Source organism: Lissotriton helveticus, chromosome 7, assembly GCF_964261635.1.
Source record: "Lissotriton helveticus chromosome 7, aLisHel1.1, whole genome shotgun sequence".
Taxonomy (NCBI): Eukaryota; Metazoa; Chordata; class Amphibia; order Caudata; family Salamandridae; genus Lissotriton; species Lissotriton helveticus.
This window is the reverse complement of record NC_136068.1, coordinates 445,055,683-445,068,059: the sequence shown is the minus strand read 5'-3', so window position 1 is coordinate 445,068,059 and position 12,377 is coordinate 445,055,683.

Here is a 12,377-nt window from a genome sequence, read left to right as displayed (position 1 = left end):
TGCTTTTTAAAAAGATTAGGAATTTCTTCAAAAAGGACAAAACGATTAAAACTAGAGATGGGATTATTATTCCTCCACCAAATACGCCCGCATCATACATGAGGGTAGAAAGGGGCTAACACACCTGTGTGTGCTTAGAGAATTGGACAGAGTACACAAACGATGATGGTGTTTAGGCATTTCCAGAACATGGTACCTTTAATGGTAGAGTTTTGTACAATTTGAGAACACGCATGAATGAATTAGATCCCAGACCTAGATTAACTCAGTACGAAGCATTAGAGGAATGGGAGACTAAGGCTTTCAAGTGAGATAGACACAGAAGCTACAGAAATTGGAGTACATTTTTTCCCAGATTTCCAAAAGAAACAAGAGATAAACAAATGAAAAAATGGAGACAGTCTATGTTAGTAGAAGGATTATATCCTGTAAGGACTTTAGAGGAAGCATCAGGAAGAAATTGCACAGAGAAAACGAAAAATGTAATGACTTGTGGTGAGTCAGATGATGACTACTTGGAGGATTTGTTAATGAAAAGTCCGCCACCTTACCATGAAGAAGCAAATAGAGTAAACCCTAGCGCCCCGTTTTAAACCCACCTTTCGTTCCGCAAGTAGTACATGAAACCTCGTTAGAAAAAGTGTTACAGCAAAGGGAATGAGAAGCCATAAATAAACAGAGAAGTGAATTAATTCAGAAAATTTCACAATAAAATATGAGTCTTGAAGCCTTGACCATTCCGGTAACCATAGGTCCCGTTGTTCCGTTATATGGAGAGAAACAGTCCTGTCCTAAACCTCTTGTTTTAACTACACCTGTAGTGCAACCCAGAAAAGAACCCTTGATAATTGATGATCAAGCAAGTGAATGCGAGTCAGTGATTGACCTGATGGATTTACCTATAAGGGAACCGGTGGGTGATTCTGTCAGGAAAACACTCCTGAAACTTCTAGAGAGGTACGGATGGAAACATCCTCATGTACAAGAAGTGCTACTGTAGTAACCCCAAAAGAAATAGATAGATGGTCCCAAGAAATAGAAAAAACAAAATCCCAGCCGAAGGTATTGGATATTTTTAAATTAAGAGTCGAATTAGAGGAACTGATGGCTGGAAATGTGGGAATAGACTTGTTAAACGCTCTCATTGAGGACAAATTGTTGTTTATATGTCGAAGTATCACTCGCAATACTAAAACATTTCATGAAAAATTAATGAGTTTGGCTTCTGAAATGGGAATTGATATTGGAAAATCTAAAGTCTTACAGAAACCTTACCGAGCTGAATTTTCTGACAAAGATTTAGAAAACAGGAATGTGTCAGGATGTAAAGTGCAGATCAAGGAGTTACTATTATTGTTGCGGAAGTGGGGTGATTTAACAAATGGAAAGCTAGATGGGCAAAGAAAAAGAGGAGGCCCAAGTGAAAAAATACTGCAAATTAATATTTATTAAAAGAACCAGAAAAAGTGGAAAGGTTGTACCCGATGAGAGAAGTACCAGGAGGAGGTTATGTGCATGTCCCATGGTCCCGACAGGATATTTGATCATTTACGAATGATTTCCTGAAAGTCAGAGAGAAACCTGTAGAGTGGTACAGACAAGTCGAGAGATTTGTAAAAGTTTCAAAAGTACTGCTAAAAGATTAAGATGGGTTATTTGACATTGTGGTTCCTGTGGATCTATGGACAGAATGTAAGATAGCGGTTGATTGGCCTAATGATGAGTACCCTAGAGACCCGAAGACAGGAGCCCCATCAGATGAGGTTATGAATAGGCGTGGGCGAAAAATCCGTTTCGCGTGCGAATTTGCGGATTTTTGACGATTTCGCGATCCGCGAATCGCGCAAATTCGCCCAATAATCCGCAAATTAGCAAGCTACAAATTATTTTGCTGGTCGCGCTTGAAAAATACAATATCGCGCACGTGGCCTTGACTCTGAGCCTGCTGAGTTGTTTTTCTCCCGGTTTTGCGTGTGCTGCGCCATTTTCGATCTTGCTGCGTGATCGTGCGAGAGTTTTTCGAATGCAATTACGTTATCACGGCTTGCCATCTTGCACGGCGAGAGTTTGACAAAGCGAGTACGTCATAAAGGCCCACAACGGCGCACAGCTGACTTCCGGCGGGAGGTTTGAACAGCTAGCGTTCCCGAAATTACAAAAATTGCAATTCTGCACAAGAAATCCACCGCAGGAAGCATAAACCTTGTGAAAATAATGATGTTGATCAGAATAACTCCTCAGATTGACATTTGGCTGCACTTTTTGGTGCAGGAGTCCATTTTTTGGGGTGGGGTGGGAGGAAGGAAATGCCCCAGAGTCTCCAACTTCCTGTTCCTGTCCAGCAGGCTCCTCCCAGTGCTTTGTCCATGTCCTGGTCACTTTTCATTCGGCTGTGGAGCTGGAAGGATTACATTTTGTGGCTGCTGGTGGATATTTGTATTTGAGGACTTTTTGGACTTTGGAGTTTGGATCACTTTTGGCTTGAGATTTTACAAGTAAGTTGGTGTTGTTTGCTTGGGGCATTGCAGTTGAGGCAACTCCAGTTCTAAAACTTTTTTCACAACTTTAACAAAATATATATTGTGGTGGGTAGCTAGCCACAGTACCCAGTAGGCCCAGGGTTAGTCATGGGTGCATGATACAACTGTTTCTGTGATTTAAAAAAAATTAATTAATTCTCATTTATGTTATGGAATTTTAGCTCACTGTTATATGTTGTTGTTTTTTTAATTTTGGGGTGTCTGTAAAGCCTCACTAGCCAGTAGGCCCAGTGGTAGTGAGTGGTGCATGGACCAAGTCTTTCTGTGGGGTGTCTTGAATGTAAACATCATTGAGGGCATGGATGGCATTGGATTGTGGTGATTTTTATGTGTTTTACGATTTTTTGGGGTGTTGTTGGGGACTGGCCATGTGGGTGGGGGCCATTTTGAGGGCTGGTACAGGCAGGGCCTGGCCATGTGGTGGGGGTCAAGGGGCCATTTTGAAGGCAGGCACTGTGCTAAGGCCTGCACCCAGTTTGCCTTCCTTCCAACCATTATGCCCAGGGGTACTCAGTGGTGCATGGACCTAGTCTTTCTGTGGGGTGTCTTGAATTTAAACATCATTGAGGGCATGAATGGCATTGGATTGTGGTGATTTTTGAGTGTTTTTCGACTTTTTGGGTGCTGTTGGGGCCTGGCAATGTGGGTGGGGGCCATTTTGAGGGCTGGTCCAGGCAGGGCCTGGCCATGTGGCTGGGGGTCAAGGGTCCATTTTGAAGCCAGGCAGTGTGCTCATGCCTGCACCCAGTTTGCCTTGCTTTCAACCATTATGCCCAGGGGTACTCAGTGGTGCATGGACCTAGTCTTTCTGTGGGGTGTCTTGAATTTAAACATCATTGAGGGCATGGATGGCATTGGATTGTGGTGATTTTTGAGTGTTTTTCAACTTTTTGGGTGCTGTTGGGGCCTGGCCATGTGGGTGGGGGCCATTTTGAGGGCTGGTCCAGGCAGGGCCTGGCCATGTGGCTGGGGGTCAAGGGTCCATTTTGAAGCCAGGCAGTGTGCTCAGGCCTGCACCCACTTTTCCTTGCTTTTAACCATTACGCCCAGCGGTACTCAATGGTGCATGGGCCTAGTCTTTCTGTGGGTTGTCTTGAATTTAAACATCATTGAGGGCATGGATGGCATCGGATTGTGCTGATTTTTGAGTGTTTTTTGAATTTTTGGGGTGTTTAACTGATGTTCCTCTGGCTTCCATTGCTTTTAGGTGCACAAGAGAACCACCAGTGCCAGGAAGAAGTCCTGCAGCGGTGTGTGCAGCACAATGTCACGCGACGTCACGTGTGGCCACAGATACGTCAACTCTGCAACTCGTGCAACTGCGGCCTGCTGTTTTGACATCTGAAGAAGATGGGCCCAAAGAAAGGTGGCCGTAGCGCCTCAGCGAAAAAAGTTGCCAGTGTCACTGCCAGTAAGAAGGAGCAGAAGAAGAAAGTGGCACCACCTACCAAGGAGACTGGTGTGCCCACCGACACCTTTTTTGGAAGAAAAAAAACTATGCCTGCAGCAGCAGCGGTGTCCGCCGGGGACCAAGCTGGAAGCAGCACCTCCGCTTCATTGAGCTCAGTGCCACAACGCCAAGTTAGGTCCAAGACCATGAGTACTGCTGCGGCAGCCACTTTGGTTGTTCAATCACCATCGAACAGTGATTTTGGTTCATCACAAGAAAGTACCATCCAATCAACGTCGGGTCTAACTCAGCTGACGAGTGTTCAACAACCACAGCCGCAACGACAACCACAGGTGCAACTAGTACAAGCGCAAGTACATGGGCAAGGAGAGGCGCAAGTAAAGGCGCAAGGAGAGGCGCAAGTAGAGCCGCAAGGAGAGGCGCAAGTGGAGCCGCAAGGAGAGGCGCAAGTAGAGCCGCAAGGAGAGGCGCAAGTAGAGCCGCAAGAAGAGGCGCAAGTAGAGCCGCAAGGAGAGGCGCATGGACAGGTGCATGGAGAGGTGCAACTAGAGGTTCATGGAGCGGCACAACTGCCTACAACGCTTTTTCCTCCAGAAGTAGGGGCACATCAGGAAATTGATATTCAAGAGGAAGCCACTCCCCCTGATGATGATTATCCATTGTCTTCTAGATCCCCAGCAAGAAAAAGGTCAAGGAGTGATACTACTACTACTACAAGTTCTTCTTCAAGTCCCCTTCATTCTGATGACCTTGATCGTGATTGGAACCCAGCCATGCAGTCTGAGAGTGAGTCACGCCATGAGCCGACAAAGGTAGCTAAGCCTAAAAGGAAGGCTCCCGCAAAGCTTCTACCTATGGGTGATGATGACGAACAAGAAGTGGTGTCTTCTGCTGCTGATGAACAGTCTGACGATTACCCAGTCATCACAGACGTCACTCCAGCCACAGGGGGCATGCAGCAGACAAACATTTTCACCCTATCCCGAATGGCTGCTGAGCGGGATGTGGGCGGTGTGGCACTGGTACCACCACCAAGACAGTTAACTACAACACCAAAACGACCTACACCTTCCATATTTGCTCATCAGAAGGGCCGGCAGGGACATCCATCCATCTCGACCTCCATTTCCTCAAGTAGTGGTGCTGTAAGTGAACAACAGAAACAAATTCAGCCACGCCCATCCTCCACTTCATCTGGCATTGAAAGTCAAAGTAGCACCTCCACCTTCAGCAGACATCACCAGTCCCCAGTTTGGGACTTCTTTACTGTTAGCCAAAGGGCGGAAAACATGGTCGTTTGTTCGATTTGTAAAACATTAGTTAGTCGGGGTAAGCTTGGTACCAACTATGGTACCGGAGGCCAGAGAGGTCATCTCAAGCAACACCACACTATCATTTGGGAAGCACACATGAGGAAGATCAAGGAAGGCAAAAGAAAAACAAATCCAAATGTACCCCTTCATATTGCATCTGATGATGACGAGAGGCTGATCGTGCAGGGGGGAAGTGAAGAAGCGACAGACATTTTTTCTGGTACACCCAGTTCTGCTGGCAGCAGCACTGCAGTGGTATCGCCCACACAAACTACCCCTGCAACATCTACGAGGCACACTAAGAGTGTGGGAGAGACACCTATGCAAAAACTACATCAATGGGCCTAACTGGTTTGAAGGCGTCATCATCATCATCGTCACGTAAAATGATCCAGCCCACCATTCGCCAAATGTTGTGGTCGGAGGCGCCATTTGAACGCAACCACCCAACGGTACGTCTGTATAACGCAAAGCTGACTAAAATGCTAGCGCTGGACCTTCTCCCTTTTTATTTCGTGGAAGGGGTGGGGTTTCTATAATTAGTGGCAAATGTCTGCCCTAAATGGAAGGTTCCTAGCCGGTCCTATTTTGCCAGAGTTGTGGTTCCAGCACTACATCAAGATGTGCTGGAGGTGATTGGCGCAGCTATTCTGAAGAGTGCTGTTCACTCTATCCACATGACAACAGACATGTGGACCAGTTGCCAAGCCCTTGATTACATGTGCATCACTGCACACTGGGTCTCTTTGGCAAGGGTCGAAAAATAGTTAAAACACTCAGGTGTTGACACGGAGGAAGTTTTTAAAGCTACTCGCAAACATGCAACAGTAGGCATGTTTGCCTTGGAGAAATCTCACACTTCACCGAACCTTTTGGAGGAGTTTAACAGGAAGGTCAATGAATGGCTGCATCCAAGAAATCGCACAGTTGGTTATGTTTCCACGGATAATGGCAGTAATATAGTTAAGGCCATGGAGGAAGGTGGCTATTTCAGAGTGCCGTGTTTGGCGCACAGTATTAACATCGTGGTGCAAGGCTTCTTGAAAAAAGAACAGCCAGTCATCAAATTACTGACCATCTGCCGAAGCATCTGCACACATTTCAGCCATTCTTTTAAGGCCCGGAAGCAGCTGAGGAGCATTCAACATGAACGTAAACTGCCAGTCAAAGGACTAATCCAGGAGGTGGCAACACGTTGGAACTCAACCTTTTACATGCTTGAGCGTCTGTCTGAGCAGTGGGAGGTAAAAAATGAGTATGTCTATAAACTGGGTTCTACTCACAAAGACATGAGGCTAGAGTTGGAGGAATGGAAGCTAATTGCAAGCCTGACAGACATGCTTCATCCTTTTGAGCTCTTCACGCTTGCAGTCAGCAGTGAGGACTGTTCTTTGAGCAAAGCTATCCTACTGTTGCGCATGCTAGAGCACCAACTGAAGGAAGTGTCTTCAACGTTCAGAGATGATGGTGAAAAGCGAGAAGCATATAATTTGGCGGAGAACTTATTAAGGCACCTACTTCACAATGAAAGGCTTACAAAAATACATACAGAACAGCGTTACATTTGTGCCACTATTCTGGATCCACGGAACAAAAAGGCAGTGGCTAGCAAAGCATTCATTCCTATTGATGAAGCAGAAGTTTCAAAGTACAAACATTGGCTAGCTGTTTCAGCCACTGGGTTCGAAAGAGAGCGGCAGAACCTTCAAGGAGGCAACACAAGTACAACTGAATCAGCAGGCCATCTGCGTCAAGTTCCACTTCTCAATCCGTGGCCAAAGGGAGTGACTTTCCCTCACAGCCGTTAACGACACCAGCAACCGTATCATCATCCTCACCTGCATCAGGCCGCCCAAAAATATTGTCAGAAGGGGATTGGCTATCTCAGCAAGGGTTTGCTCGGTCCACTGATGAAAAGGTCGCAGATGGTACGCAAAGTGGATCAACCCTGCAGAACCTTGAGTCGGTGGTGCAGGCATATCTGGATGAACCAACAGTGGTCTGTCATAATGAGAACCCATTGGGATATTGGTATATGAAAAGCTCTGTATGGCGACTGATCACCAACCTGGCTCTAAATTATTTGTCTTGCCCACTCGCAAGCGTGTCTTCTGAACGTGTTTTGAGTGCTGCTGGTGCCATTGTTACTTCAAAAAGGACCCGCCTTTTGCCCAAAAATGTGGAGAGGTTAACAATAATCAAGATGAATCAGCACTTCATACCACCCGATTACAAAATATGTGAATGCACGCATGAAGAAGAGGAAACCGACTTAGGTGACGTCAACAAAAGTTCTTCTCTGTCACCAGACCTACTCCCGTCTCAATTCATAGACCTTGAGGACGAGCTCTGCTTCCCTGACACCGAGGCCTGAAAATTAAATTACTTCCTTTTTTTCCGTCCTTATTCACATTTATTCCTGTGTGTCTTTGTTTGTTTTGCAGCTTTTACCACAACAAAACTCTAATCACCTAATCACAAAAAGTCCATCATCAGCACTGTCTTCATCTTATTTTCCTTATTGATTTGAAGGTGCCGCAGTCTGCATTCCTGATGTTCACAAGTTCACAACTCAATCATGCTCCTCTATCCTCCTCCTCCAGACTCCCCCTATCCATTTCCCTCAAGGTAGATGGATGGATTATGGAGAAAAAACAAATGTTGTCTTCGTAGACTAGTCCCCTCAAGTGGGACTGAAATAACTGACTGACTACATGCTTGCTGATTGTTGACAGACTTACTTCTGAAATTTACAGGAGAGGCTGCCTTGTGGGCCCTCACTTTCCGAAGAAGATGCGGACAAAAAGTAGAACAGGTAATGAATAATGAGAAGATGGCATACAGTGGACAGCAATGGCTGTCTGTCTCTGTTGAAACCAATTGCTGTTTGTTTTTTGTGAACAGCGCACTTTGCCATGTTTTGAATATACCAGTATTGCAGGTTTTTGGGGGTTTCTTTGGGGGTGTTCTAGATTTGCGGTGCTGGGTCGGGGGGTCTGGGAGCACTGCTGGCACAGTCTAATTTTGATTGCATTTGTTTTTCAGGAAATCCATGGTGGAAAAGGGGAGTTATGGCCTAGCTGCACAGCACGCTTGAAGTGATTTTGGAATGAGGCCTAAATATTTCTAAGTGTGAGTTTTTCCGGTTTTGCTTTTTGCCTGTTTGGGTCTTCTACTTTTTTTCGCCTGGGTTGACGGGTCTGGGGGCATTGCTGGGAAGGTCTAATACCGGATAAAAGTGGTTTGTACTAAATCCATGGTGAAAAAGTTTTTCCATTTTTGCTCACTTGCCTGTTTTTGGGTGCTGTTTGTGGGGGTTCCTGGTGTTTGGGGGTGGGTTGGGGGGTCTTGTATCAACGCTGGGTATGGGTAGTTTTGATTGCAAGTGGTTTGAAGAAAATCCATGGTGGCAAAGGGGAGTTAGGGCCTAGCTGCAGAGTGCGCACGGAGTGATTTGGGATTGAGGGCTAAATAATTCTAAGTCTCACTTTTTGCGGTTTTGCTTTTTGGCTGTTTGGGGGTGTTAAACTTGTTTCCGTCTGGGTTGACGGGTCTGGGGGCATTGCTAGGAAGGTCTAATACCGGATAAAAGTGGTTTGGAGAAAATCAAAGGTGAAAATGCTTTCGCGTTTTTGCTCACTTGCCTGTTTTTGGGGTGCTGTTTGGGGGGGTTCCTGGTGTTTAGGGGTGGGTTGGGGGTTCTTGGAGCAACGCTGGGTATGGGTAGTTTTGATTGCAAGTGGTTTGGAGAAAATCAATGGTGGCAAAGGGGAGTTAGGGCCTAGCTGCAGAGCTCGCATGGAGTGATTATTGAATGAGGCCAAAATAATTCTAAGTGCCCGTTTTTGTATTTCTACTTTTTGCCTGTTTGGGGGTCTTCTACTTATTTCCGCCTGGGTTGACAGGTCTGGGGGCATTGCTAAGAAGGTCTAATACCGGATAAAAGTGTTTTGGATAAATTACATGTTGAAAAACTTTTCACTTTTTAGAGTTTTCGCTCACTTTCGTGTTTTCGGGGGCCTGCTTGGGGGGGTTCCTGGTGTTTGGGGGTGGGTTGGGGGGTCTTGGAGCAACGCTGGGTATGGGTAGTTTTGATTGCAAGTGGTTTGGAGAAAATCAATGGTGGCAAAGGGGAGTTAGGGCCTAGCTGCAGAGCTCGCACAGAGTGATTTTGGAATGAGGCCAAAATAATTATGTCTCACTTTTTGCGGTTTTGCTTTTTGGCTGTTTGGGGGTGTTAAACTTGTTTCCGCCTGGGTTGACGGGTCTGGGGGCATTGCTAGGAAGGTCTAATACCGGATAAAAGTGTTTTGGAAAAAATACATGGTGAAAACGTTTTTGAGTTTTTGCTCACTTGCTTGTCTTTGGGGTGCTGTTTGGGGGGTTCCTGGTGTTTGGGGGTGGGTTTTGGGGTCTGGGAGCACTGCTGGCACAGTCTAATTTTGATTGCATTTGTTTTTCAGGAAATCCATGGTGGAAAAGGGGAGTTATGGCCGAGCTGCACAGCGTGCTTGGAGTGCTTTTGGAATGAGGCATAAATATTTCTAAGTGTGAGTTTTTCCGGTTTTGCTTTTTGCCTGTTTGGGGGTCTTCTACTTTTTTTCGCCTGGGTTGACAGGTCTGGGGGCATTGCTAGGAAGGTCTAATACCGGATAAAAGTGTTTTGGATAAAATACATGGTGAAAACGTTTTTCACTTTTTAGCGTTTTCGCTCACTTTCATGTTTTCGGGGGCCTGCTTGTGGGGGTTCCTGGTGTTTGGGGTGGGTTTTGGGGTCTTGGAGCAACGCTGGGTATGGATACTCTTGATTGCAAGAGGTTTGAAGCAAATCCATGGTGGCAAAGGGGAGTTAGGGCCTAGCTGCAGTGCGCGCGCGGAGTGATTTGGTAATGAGGGCTAAATAATTCTAAGTCCCCACTTTTGTATATTTGCTTTTTGCTGTTTGGGGGTCTTCTACTTGTTTCCGCCTGGGTTAACGGGTCTGGGGGCATTGCTGGGAAGGTCTAATACCGGATAAAAGTGTTTTGGAGAAAATCGGAGCTAATTTTATTTTGCGTTTTTGCTCACTTGCTTGTCTTTGGGGTGCTGTTTGGGGGGGTTCCTGGTGTTTGGGGGTGGGTTTTGGGGACTGGGAGCATTGCTGGCACAGTCTAATTTTGATTGCATTTGCTTTTCAGGAAATCCATGGTGGAAAACGGGAGTTATGGCATAGCTGCACAGCACGCTTGGAGTGATTTTGGAATGAGGCATAAATATTTCTAAGTGTGAGTTTTTCCGGTTTTGCTTTTTGCCTGTTTGGCGGTCTTCTACTTTTTTCGCCTGGGTTGACAGGTCTGGGGGCATTGCTAGGAAGATCTAATACCGGATAAAAGTGTTTTGGATAAAATACATGGTGAAAAAGTTTTTCACTTTTCAGAGTTTTTTCTTGTGGGTGTTCCTGGTATTTGGGGGGGAGTTGGGGGGTCTTGGAGCAACGCTGGGTATGGGTAGTTTTGATTGCAAGTGGTTTGAAGAAAGCCCATGGTGGCAAAGGGGAGTTAGGGCCTAGCTAGGAAGGTCTAATACCGGATAAAAGTGGTTTGGAGAAAATCGTAGGTGATGATTGATTAAATAATATATATTTTTTCTTTACAGTCACTCACTAGGATGGATGGATCATCAGCGTCGGTTTACGGAAGAACTATGGTCAATTCGTGAGTGGCAAACTGGTAAACCAATCTACAACAACTACTACAGCAGAACTACATGTCTGTCTAGTCGTGGTATGGAGTGGTCGAGGCAGTGTAGTGTTGTTGTTATGCCAGGCAGAGTCCAGACAGCAGTTCATGTAAAATTGGGGCTATGTGGCTTGCTGCATACAATTAGATATGCTTTGTCTGTCTGTGACAAAGAGTCTAGGTATGCTACATCAGGTTGCTTCACTTAGTGGTGCCTGCCTTGACCGTCTGCATGGCCCTGCTGCAAGCATGAGCCAAAATCCGTTCCGCTCACGAAATTAGGTGTTTTTAGGCAGCAAATTCGCAATCCGCAAATCTCGCGAAATTGCCGAAAATTCACAAATTCTTGAGCGTAACGGATTGTTGGCCCATGCTTGTGGCAGGGCCATGCAGACGGTCAAGGCAGGGACCAATGAGTGAAGCAACCTGATGTAGCATACCTAGGCTCTTTGACACAGACAGACAAAGCATATCTAGGGTTTAGGGTTCAGTGCGGTTTACTAGGGTTATTGGGTTTAATTTTGTAGGGTTCCCGGAGTCTAGGGCTCAGGGCCTGATGCAGGCTTGTTCATAATGATGTGGCACGGTTTTAGGGGGGTTTGGCTTTTTTTGGTCCAGAATTGGCCAAATTTTGTCCTTTTTTCGTGTTTTGCGGGCGTGTGTGTTTGGGTGAAAACTAGTCGTGCACCTTCCAGTGGATCGATTTTGTTCTGCCTTGCCGAGATTCTTGGGAATCGCTGTAACAAGTGTCCTGGTAAGTTTCAAGAGGATCGAAAAAGTGGAAGTGCTGAAAACAGCATTTTTTGTCAAGGCGCGATTTGCAATGTTTTATGGATAGCAGTATTGCATGTTTTTGGGGGGGCTACTTGGGGGTGGTCTAGATTTTTCGGGGTGGGTTGAGGGGTCTGGGAGCACTGCTGGGAAGGTCTAATTTTCATTACAAGTAGTTTGAAGAAAATCCATGGTGGAAAAGGGGGGTTTGGGTCTAGTTGCACAGAGCGTTTTGGCACGATTTAAACAGGCCTAGCAGTATTGCATGTTTTTGGGGGTCTGCTTGGGGGTGTTCTAGATTTTTGGTGGTGGGTGAGGCGTCTGGGAGCGCTGCTGGGAAGGTCTAATTGTGATTGCAAGTGGTTTGAAGAAAATCCATGGTGGAAAAGAGGGGTTTGGGCCTAGTTGCAGAGAGCATTTTGGCACGATTTAAACTTAGGCCTAGTAGTATTGCATGTTTTTGGAGGGCTGCTTGAGGGTGTTCTAAATTTTTGGGGGTGGGTTGAGGGGTCTGGGAGCACTGCTGGGAAGGTCTAATTTTGATTGCAAGTGGTTTGAAGAAAATCCATGGTGGAAAAGGGGTGTTTTGGGCCTATTTTCAGGGTGCATTTTGGCATGATTTTAA